The sequence below is a fragment of the Lathyrus oleraceus genome, chromosome 1, assembly GCF_024323335.1.
Source record: "Lathyrus oleraceus cultivar Zhongwan6 chromosome 1, CAAS_Psat_ZW6_1.0, whole genome shotgun sequence".
In the NCBI taxonomy this organism is placed as follows: domain Eukaryota; kingdom Viridiplantae; phylum Streptophyta; class Magnoliopsida; order Fabales; family Fabaceae; genus Lathyrus; species Lathyrus oleraceus.
The window spans coordinates 101,417,775-101,428,087 of NC_066579.1; positions in this window are offsets into that span (position 1 = coordinate 101,417,775).

Here is a 10,313-nt window from a genome sequence, read left to right on the forward strand (position 1 = left end):
CAAGAGCATTTGACGGTGGTTGTCGATGGGGCCACATGACAACAAACATTGTGGAATGCATGAACGGGGTTTTCAAAGGAATTCGAAACCTGCCGATAACCGCCTTGGTAAGATCAACCTATTATAGGTTGGCTTCTATGTTCGCAACCAGAGGTGAAAGATGGAGTGCAGTGTTAATGTCTGGACAAGTATTCAGTGAGTGTTGCATGAAGGTCATGAAAGAGGAGAGCATCAAAGCTACGACACACGCTGTAACAGTGTTTGACCGTCAAAGACAAAATTTCAGCGTCCAGGAAACAATGGGCAACAGCGAGGGGAGACCAAATTTAGCCTACGCGGTTAAACTACACAGAAGTTGGTGCGATTGTGGAAAATTTCAGGCCTTCCGCATACCTTGCTCCCATGTCATTGCAGCATGCGCTTATACTCGTCAAGACGCTTACACCCATTTATCTGATGTGTACAAGGCCAACACCATCATGAATGTATATAGTCAAAGCTTTTCAGTACTACCAATGGAGGATTACTGGCCTCCATATGAAGGAGATATTGTTTGGCACAATGAAGAGACGCGTAGAAAGAAGAAAGGAAGGCCAAACAGCACACGTATCAGAACAGAGATGGATTCCACAGATAAAATGATAAGATTATGTAGTATTTGTCGTCAACCAGGACACAACAAAAACAACTGTCCCAATCAAGGAGCATCATCTAGATCTTAAGATTTTTGTAACATTTTATTTAGATCTTAAGCTTTTTTTAACATTTTTTCTAGATCTTAAGCTTTTCGTAACATTGTATTTCTGTAACAATCAATCATTATATATCATTAAGTTCTTGTTACAACGAGTTTCATAACCAACATCAGTACAAAACATCTGAAAACATAAATAATTCTAACTGATTACAACAATCAAATTAATGTCGTCTCGACCGAACATCATTTCCCTAGCATCCTTATCAGTCTTCATTCGCACCCAACCAAAGATACTGTCAAGTCTCTCAATACTTCTGATTTTTTCCCCTTCTGGTATTTTCCCGTCTAACCATCGAACCAGCTCCCTTTTCAGTTGATCTAACATGGTGATGTTCCAAAACAGCATCACCAATTGAGGTTTGTCTCTCGCATAAATCACCTTACCGTATCGACGACGAACACCAAACATGATAGCCAAATGATTATATGAGTTGTGGAACAATAGGTCACACAACGCATCTATTTATAAGACAAAAAAGGCATTTTATGAGGGACTCGCCAATTGAGTTGACGACTCCTCTTAAAACCTACACATAGGCGTCAATAGGATTGGCTAGGGCATCTGCCCTAGCCAATCCAATTGGCGCCTCCATTCAAGTTTTAAGAAGAGTCGCCATATGAACAACTTTCATGTTCATCAAAAATCCATTTGAAACTTGGAAGCTCATCATTCATTTCAAAACATTATAGGTCATTTTGACAGAAACCCTAATTTTGGGTCAACTCCGCAGGGACCTAACTCACTCATTTTTAATTATTTTGAGGTGGGACCAAGTGCATTGCAAAATTTAAGATGTCTACTTCAGTTGTTATGTTGGACAAAATTTCATAACTCTAAAAGAAACACATGAAATAATGCAAGACATTATAGGTCATTTTGACAGAAACCCTAATTTTGGGTCAAGTTCGCAGGGACCTAACTCACTCATTTTTAATTATTTTGAGGTGGGACCAAGTGCATTGCAAAATTTAAGATGTCTACTTCAGTTGTTATGTTGGACAAAATTTCATAACTCTAAAAGAAACACATGAAATAATGCAAGACATTATAGGTCAGATAACAGTTCAAAAACTCAGCAGTCCAACTTCAACTGCCCATAACTTTCTCATAAAAAATCCAAATGATGCAAAATTTATATCCAAATTCATTTTCTTGAAAAGATCTACAACTTTCATGTTGGAGGTTTTTTCATTTGAGGCTTTTTTAAGGGAGTCGCCAATTGAATTGGCGCCTCCTCTTAAAAATAACACATAGGCGCCAATTGGATTGGCTAGGGCAGGTGCCCTAGCCAATCCAATTGGCTCCTCCTTGCAATTTTTAAGAGGGGTCGCCAATCCAATTGGCGCCTCCTCCTAAAAGTGGGATATTTTGGGAATTTTCCTGAAAAGTGGGGTATTTTGGGAATTTTTTCGAAAATGTGGGTTATCTCGGTAAATTTGCCTACTTAACAAGTATGATAATTTTACATGAAAATTAACGAAGTATGAGAAAGTTAACAAGTGAGAAGTATGAGAAATTTACAATGAAGGATCGTCAAGATATTATTATTTCATTTAATATTGCTCTCACCATAATTAAGATAATTAAAGTTCTTGATGAACTAATTTAATTAAAGTTTCAAACCTAAAATAATATATAAAACTCTAAATTATATATTAATAATCAATTAAAAAATTTAGTCACTCATAATAACATTAAAAAAATATTGATTCACAATTAAAAATAAATAGCAATTAAAATTACACATTTTCATACTAATGCAAAAAATAGAGACCCTATGCAAAGCCATTGTTTGCATGCCCTTTGAAAGTTTATTGTCCCTCAAATTGGTTAAAGTATATCAATTGGATATAGGTAGATTTAACTCAGCAAACGAGTATTTACTAAAAGATGTGTATAAGAACTTATCATTAGACGACCAATCTTTCTGTAACCTTTCGTGGATGAAGGAAAAATGTTGCAAAACATGATTTCTACTAAAGATAACTTATTAGGAGGGGTGTTATAGTTTAGGGGAAGATTGGATTTTCGAGAGAGTGTGGGAGCGAGGAATCGATCTCGTGTCCGGGAGAAGCGGGAGTGAGGAGTTTGTCTCTCACATATTTTTTTGGTATTTGATATTTTTAGGTGCTTGGTGGTTTATATACAAGTGGATTGGAGTACATTTGTTCAAGTATAACAATAGTTTGAAGCACTTTGATCAGTTTGAAAGCTTGTTAGGAAGAGATAAATCTTTAATAATGAAAATGTTTGAAATGAGGAGATTACATTGAAATGGCTCAGAATAAAATCAAATATGATTTCAGATGATATCGCTGTGGTGTTTGAATCCTTTTGCGTGTCTCGATATATTGTCTGGATAATTTTATCGCAGGTGTCAAGCAAATTCTTCCGGTCAAGCGTGCGTACTGTTGAGACTTCTGGCTGCAGAGTTATTTGTATAAATTGCTTTTTGTCAGGAGTGCGGTATCATTACCGTACTAAAATTATATCTATTTTTTGAGGTTTTAAGGTTATGTTTTGGTCAATTCCCAGATCACATGCTGAGCTGATGTCTATTTTCTGGCATACTTCTTTTGGTTTGAATTTATTAGCATTATTTTGGTTTATGTATCATATATGGTGGTTCATGGAGGGATGTGTCTTTGGCTGTTGTTTCTTCATGGTGATGTTTGATTTGCTTTGTTTTAATGTTTAACGTCTTGAGTTGGTTGTCATTGGTGCACAAATTTTGCAATTCCATGCCAGTTTGTAGGTTTTGGTATATTTAAAACTAGAGTTAAATATACTTTATCCTCTATTATACGAGCGAATTTCAGTAAAAGAAAATTTGTTGCCTCTTATAATGTTTAAATTCTATTTGTTTATAATGTTTAGATTTTATTTGTTTGACCTCTTTAGTGACATGTTAATTATGAAATCTTCAAATTTGTCCACCTAACATTTTATTTATTTTTTAAAATTCACATGATTTTTTTTAAAATTTTAATTTTAATTTTAATTTTAATTTTTTACTACATAGGGATAAATTGAAATTCACTCACATTGCAAGGATAAAGTTTATTTAACCCATAAAACATTAATAAAAAAAATTAAAAAATTAAAAAATGTAAAAAAAGAAGCATAGGGGACAAAACTCGATCGAGAAAGTGAGTACGAGTATGTTTCCATAATTGACACGACTTACAATGTAAATTAGATAACTTGGATAAACTTGGCACCAACTTCTATAGTTTGGGAAGACCTAGATGACCTAACTGAACATTAGGGATGACAATGGACAGAGTTTGGGCATGGTGCTATAGTATCCATCCCCATACGCATAATTTGAAAAAATCCCCGTGCCCAAGCCTATACTCGCTCAGGTGCCAAAGTTAGCACTCGCACCTGTGCCTTATGGGTATGTAAGTACTCATACCCATACAAATGATCTTTATTCCTATTAAAAATAAATAGATGAATTATAAAATATCATATAATTTTAAAATTTTAAAAATATTAAAAAGTTTTTAAATAATTTATTCTTGAAATAAAGTAACACTTATATTAAATACGTAATGGTTTAACATTAATATATGTTTTATAATTGATAGACATACATTTTTATATAATAATATAAATTAAAATATATAAATATAAATATAGATACATAAATATATAGTATGCGGGTATGGGGTGGGGTGTGTACCAAGGTGTCCATATCCGCACCCATACTCGCTTATTTTTATGGATAATTACCCGAGTCCATGCCCATATCTAGTTTTGCGGGTTTTTACCCTACCCGTTGTGGGTAAATTTGTGGGTTCCCATTAGGGATGCGTCAAATTTCCATCCCTACTGAGCATGGATAGTGAGTTAAGAATATGCGGTTGATCATGTCTTAGATTTCACAAATAGGTAGTAAAGGTCATTAGAATCACATCCAACGCCAATCGTCCGATCCGAACTCCGATCCCGCAAAACGACATTACCATTAGTGAATGTGAAAATGCAATCAAGAGAACGCGTTAAACGACTGACTGAAAGTAAATTAAATGGATAATTAGGAACATAGAGAACATAAGTAACAGAGAGAGAAGGAAGAATTTGAACAGTACCAATCCCTTCAAATCGAGTTTGAGAGTCATTGGCAGAAGTTATAGTAGGTAAGAAACAAGAGGTAGAGAGGAAAGAGAAAATATGTTTATTACCGATAACATGATCAGACGCACCAGAATCAAGAACCCAAGGGCCAAGAGAAGATGATTGAGAGAGGCAAACAAATGAATTACCGATGTGTGCAACTGAAGCAGTAGAACTAGAGTTCTGATTATTCTGATACCACCTGATGAAATAATTGTAGCTTAGCGTAGAGCTCTACGAAGAAGGTGATGTCATAAGAGTGATTAAGTGATCAAGTTGAGTTGCACTCACATGATGTGGAGGTCTGCCATGTAGCTTCCAGCAACAATCAATAGTATGCCCAAATCAGATACAATACTCACATTTGGAACGAGGTTTGGAATTGGATGACCCTCATCGAATGCAATTCTGATTGTTGCCAAGGGATGCAATATCAACAATATCACCTGGTGTAGGGTAATCAAGAGATGGAGGGGAGACCGATCCAAAAGCATGAGGTGTTGCCAAGCGGAATAGTTGTTCACTAACTGCATCATAGTTAGGATTTGAGTTTTGGTGGTAGTCCAATAGGTGCCATGACGGTGAAATACTTACTCTGTTGTTCAACATGAGTTATTGCATATGTTGTGAAAAAGAATTAGGGTTATGAAATTTTCTTTCAAGGCATCAAGCTTACTCAGATAGGTTTGCATATCCATATTTTCTAATTTCAGAGTGTTGAGTTGGAGGATGACACAGTACAGATAATGAACATCGTAGGAGAATACTTTCTTAGCCTTTTCCCAAACCTCATAGTAGGTGGAGAAGACTTGGTACTACGCTTGGAGATTAGATGTTATGGAAAACTATTAGACAATGCAAAAAGATGCATCTATTTTCTTCCACTTAGCGAGTTTGGCAGCGAAAACATCATCCACTTTTGTAGTTAGGTGATCTTTAAATCCATTACTATGAAACCACATCTTGGCCGCGCCATCCCATATGTTATAGTTTGATGGCTTAACTAATTTTTCATACGGGATAAGCGGAACTTTAGTAAACGAGATAAAATTGGTGTTTCCCATGGCTGAAAAAACAAAAGTTGGAGTGAAATCAAGGTTGTTTGAACTGGAGTACGGTTTTTCATGAGTCTAAAATAAAAGTCGAGGCTCAATCTAGAAACAGTATTGGGTGGGAAGTGAGGCAGTGAAAACCGCGCCGAGATCAACTGTCAGATGCGCGGTGCCAGCAGCGGCGCGTGAGTCCCACGTGCGGAGGTTGTGACGATGCATGAGGGCATATGATGAGGGTTTGGGCAGTGATTTTTCCGAGGATGGGAAAGATCAGGGCATATGATTCTGTATGCGGTGGTGATGTGTAGATTCTTTTCCAAAATTAGTGGCGGCGGTGGTGACCGGAGGGTTACAAAAAACTAATGCAGGAGTGATTCACGATAATGAGTGGAAGGTAAAGCAGAGTTAGGATACGATTTTTCATAAAAAAATTCTCACCGGAAGACAATGGTTCAATTGGGTAAAGCACGATGAAGGATTGTCCCTGAGTAAGCTCTAGATATCATATTGAGATGAGAGATACTAAAAGGAATTTGAATTATATTGTGTGTTTTGAAAATCACTATGAAGACTATATTAGATATAGAGATATTACAACTAATTACATGATATAGTTGATGTGAGACTATTTTATACAAATATTATTAACTAATTATATGATATAGTTGATGTAAGACTATTTGATGTGAGACTAATTTAATCAAAATGTATCTTTTTTTATCATCAAGTAGCTAATTCTGATTTGTGTATGCCTTTTGGTTATGATAAGTATGTTTGGAAATTTACTTGGGATGTGATTATACTATAAAATCAACATAGCACTATATCTTGTTATGCATTTAAAAATCATGTTATCTGAGTTAAATTCATGCTAAAATTATTTTCAAGACATTTATTTTATTGAGCATGACTCATATTGTGGAGATTATTATCGGTATTATTTAGTATGATTCATATTGCGCAAATTATTATATATAGGTAGGTGGAAATTATGGGGTATTCACATATATTATTGTAAACGCAATCCTAGTATTATATATATTGCTGAAAGCACTGTAACCCTAATCCAGTAGACAAAAAAGAAGGGAACTATAACTGCTTTATAGTCATAATGATAAACATTTTGACCTAACTGGGTTAACAAAGATCAATCATGTTCACTGTCTTTTATTTTTTTTATTTATCTTTAATCTTCTATACTGGTTTGTTATCATATGACAATTAACTCTTGTATGAAATTCAAAGGAACAAGGTTTGACGGTACATATAATTTAGATCATATCAAATGATTATTAAGGGTCTATCAACTCAACACATTTTACAGAAGGTATTGCATTAGACAAAATCAAATGACATGAAGGATACTGATTGGGAAGAGATAAAGGAGTAGGTTGTGGGAATGATTCACTATGTGCTTCATACGAGGTAATGTATCATATCATGTGCCTGACAACACCAAATGAGGTTTACATAAATTGGAGAGTCATTATATGTCAAAGATGCTTATAAATAAGTTGTTCACGAAGCAACGACTATATAGTCTAAACATGTAAGAAGGATCCAATTTGCAACAACATTTCAATGTCTTCAACAATATAATCATTAATCTAGTAAGGCTTATGGTGAAGATTGATGACAAAGATAAGGAAATTATCTTGTTGTGCTTATTATCTGGTTCTCATGACCACTTGGTGACTTCTCTTATCTACAAGAAAGACAATATCCATCTTGATGTGATTATTACTACACTTTTGTCTCATTCTCAAAGGAGAGAAAGTGTAGAGGAAGGAACTCAAGGTGAAAATCTATATGTGAAAAATGCTCAAGATATTGGTCGAGACAAGGTTTCAATTCAGTAGTGGCCTTTCCATCCTTGTCATTCACAACAGCATGTTCCCATCCTCTAATGATAACTTTCCATGTCCTGTTATCCATAGATTTTAAGAAAGCCACCATCTTTACCTTCTAGTATTCATAGTTGGATCCATCTAAGATGGAGGGTCTATTGATAAATCCTCCTTCCTTATCCATGGTGTCAGAAAGTATCTTCCCTGAATCTCACCCAGAAATAGAGCAGGATGCTCGCTCTGATACCAATTGAAATTATGGCAAGCATATCCCTGATGTCGAACACGATGTCACGACCTTAGGGTCTACATATTATCACACAAAACTCAATAGCGGGATAAATAAAATAGTAAATAACATAATCAGTTGTTAACATAGTTAGGTGCAACGTCACCTACATCCGGGGGCTACCAAGCCAGGAAGGAAATCCACTATCATAGAATTAGTTTGAAGTCTTGAACAACCTCAGTGGTTACAAACTTATCTCCTAATCTCTACTTGTGGATGTTTCTATCTAGGGAAAACCTAGACATAAGACCCATCTCACTTCCCTCAATCACATTAACACAAAAAAAAAACACAATCCACTCTTGCTTAAAAGCTTCTGAGGGATTATAAATTATAACTCAATTTACCTAGTCCAATTCAAGTATTAAAGTGATACTCAAATGGATCACACAACGCACACACACGAAACCCTAATGCTAACATAATATTGCACTGCTTCGATACCTTCCTAGGTTAAGAACTCCTCTATATATAACAGTGAGATGCATGGGCTTCAGTCTTTGATTCGCAACAGATCCAAGATCTTTTCTCAATCTTCTGAAGATACGATTCTTAACAAATCAAATGTTTCCTTAAATGTCTTGAAATTGTTCCTTCGTAAGTAAGTCAAGATACATTATTCTTAAGTCACTGGAAAACACGCAATAATATACAAGAACTAAATCTTCAAAGAATTTGTAGATAAAACAATTAAGGAGACTAGATCTCACAACTAATACAAGCTTGATTGCGCTGAATATTGAGGCAACATGTCAGGACATCTTGTTCAACATCTGGAAAATACTTGTTTTTCCAAAAAGCAGCCAATCACCAAAAGACAAACCTAACAGTAACACAAAGGTGCACAAAGGGGTAAAAGAAAAAAAACAGTGGGCCTATCAACAAATAAATAGCCCATATTTAATTTATGCTTAAAACTCAAAACACTAATAATAATATACATAAAATCAATTAGTAAATTTAAAACAAGGAAATTAAATATCAAGACCAAAGTTGGACTTTCCTCAAATGTTAAAACAGAACAATAAAACCGCCTCCCATAGTGAATCGAACAAAACACATCACAAATGAAATACATTAATGCAATGAACAAAGATCAAAGCAAAAACAAACAAACAAATGGTTTAAGGAAAACAACAAAAGGGGCACACAAATGACACTCCGTGGTGCACTTTGTTGGTTCAAAAAGTTTGTAATGGTGTGTTGTTATTGTTGAACTCGTGAAGTTAAACTGAGTTGTTGTTACTATTAAATGCATTGTCGAAGCCGAGTTTGTGAGTTGAAATGGAGGTGTTATGGTGGCTCAAAGGATATACACGGTTACGGTTGTGAAAATGGAAGGAAGTTCCTTCAAGTTTCACGGAAGAAAGGTGTTTGAGATGGTGGTGATGAATGTTTGAAGGGGGTTTTGCTGAAGTTGTTAGAGGTTGAGAAGTTGATGAATGGAGGAAAGGGTGAAGCTCGGTGCGGCGTCAGAAGGGAGTAATGTCATCGGAAAACAAGTGAGGTAAAGGTAGTAAAGGTTTCAAGGTGATTTATGGAGGTCTGTTGCAGAGTTTTCGTCAAGGTAAGGGGAAGATGATGAGTTGAGATGTTGATGTATGGTGGTGATTGGTGATTGACGGAAGAAATAGATTTGATGTAGTGACATCGGTTGGAAAATGAAAGGGAAAGTGATGGCGAGCGGATGGGAAGAAGAAGAAAAACAGTGGAATGGAAGGGTTATTTTAGTTCAAAGGTGAAAGAAAGGTTATGGTGAGGTGTTGTTGGTGTGGTGGCGGAGGAAATCCTCGAAGAAGAATTAGAACAAATATGAAATGAATAATAAAAAACTTTTCTCTTGTTTAGTGGTTTTGAAATAAAACTCAGAGGAAAACTAAAACAAACTAGCAATTGGTCCCCTAAAAAACGTCTCAATCCTTCCTTTCATCAGATGCATTTCTTCTTTTATTTTGAAAATTTTCCAACCCCAATTATCCCATGCCACGTGCCTCAATTTTTGTGGAAAACATTGAATTCCCTTGACAGCTAATGGAATGAATCCATGTTGCAACAAAATAATTAAAAAATAAAACGTCTCAAATTTTGGATTTTTATAGGTCCCCTAATGACATCATGCCAAGTGTCCTTTATTTGCTAGTCAATAAAAAAAATATGATTTTCTAACCCTTTTATTAATTAATTTCAATTATAAAAGATAACTTTGAAAAATTAAACTAAAATAAAAACACACAAAGCAAATTCA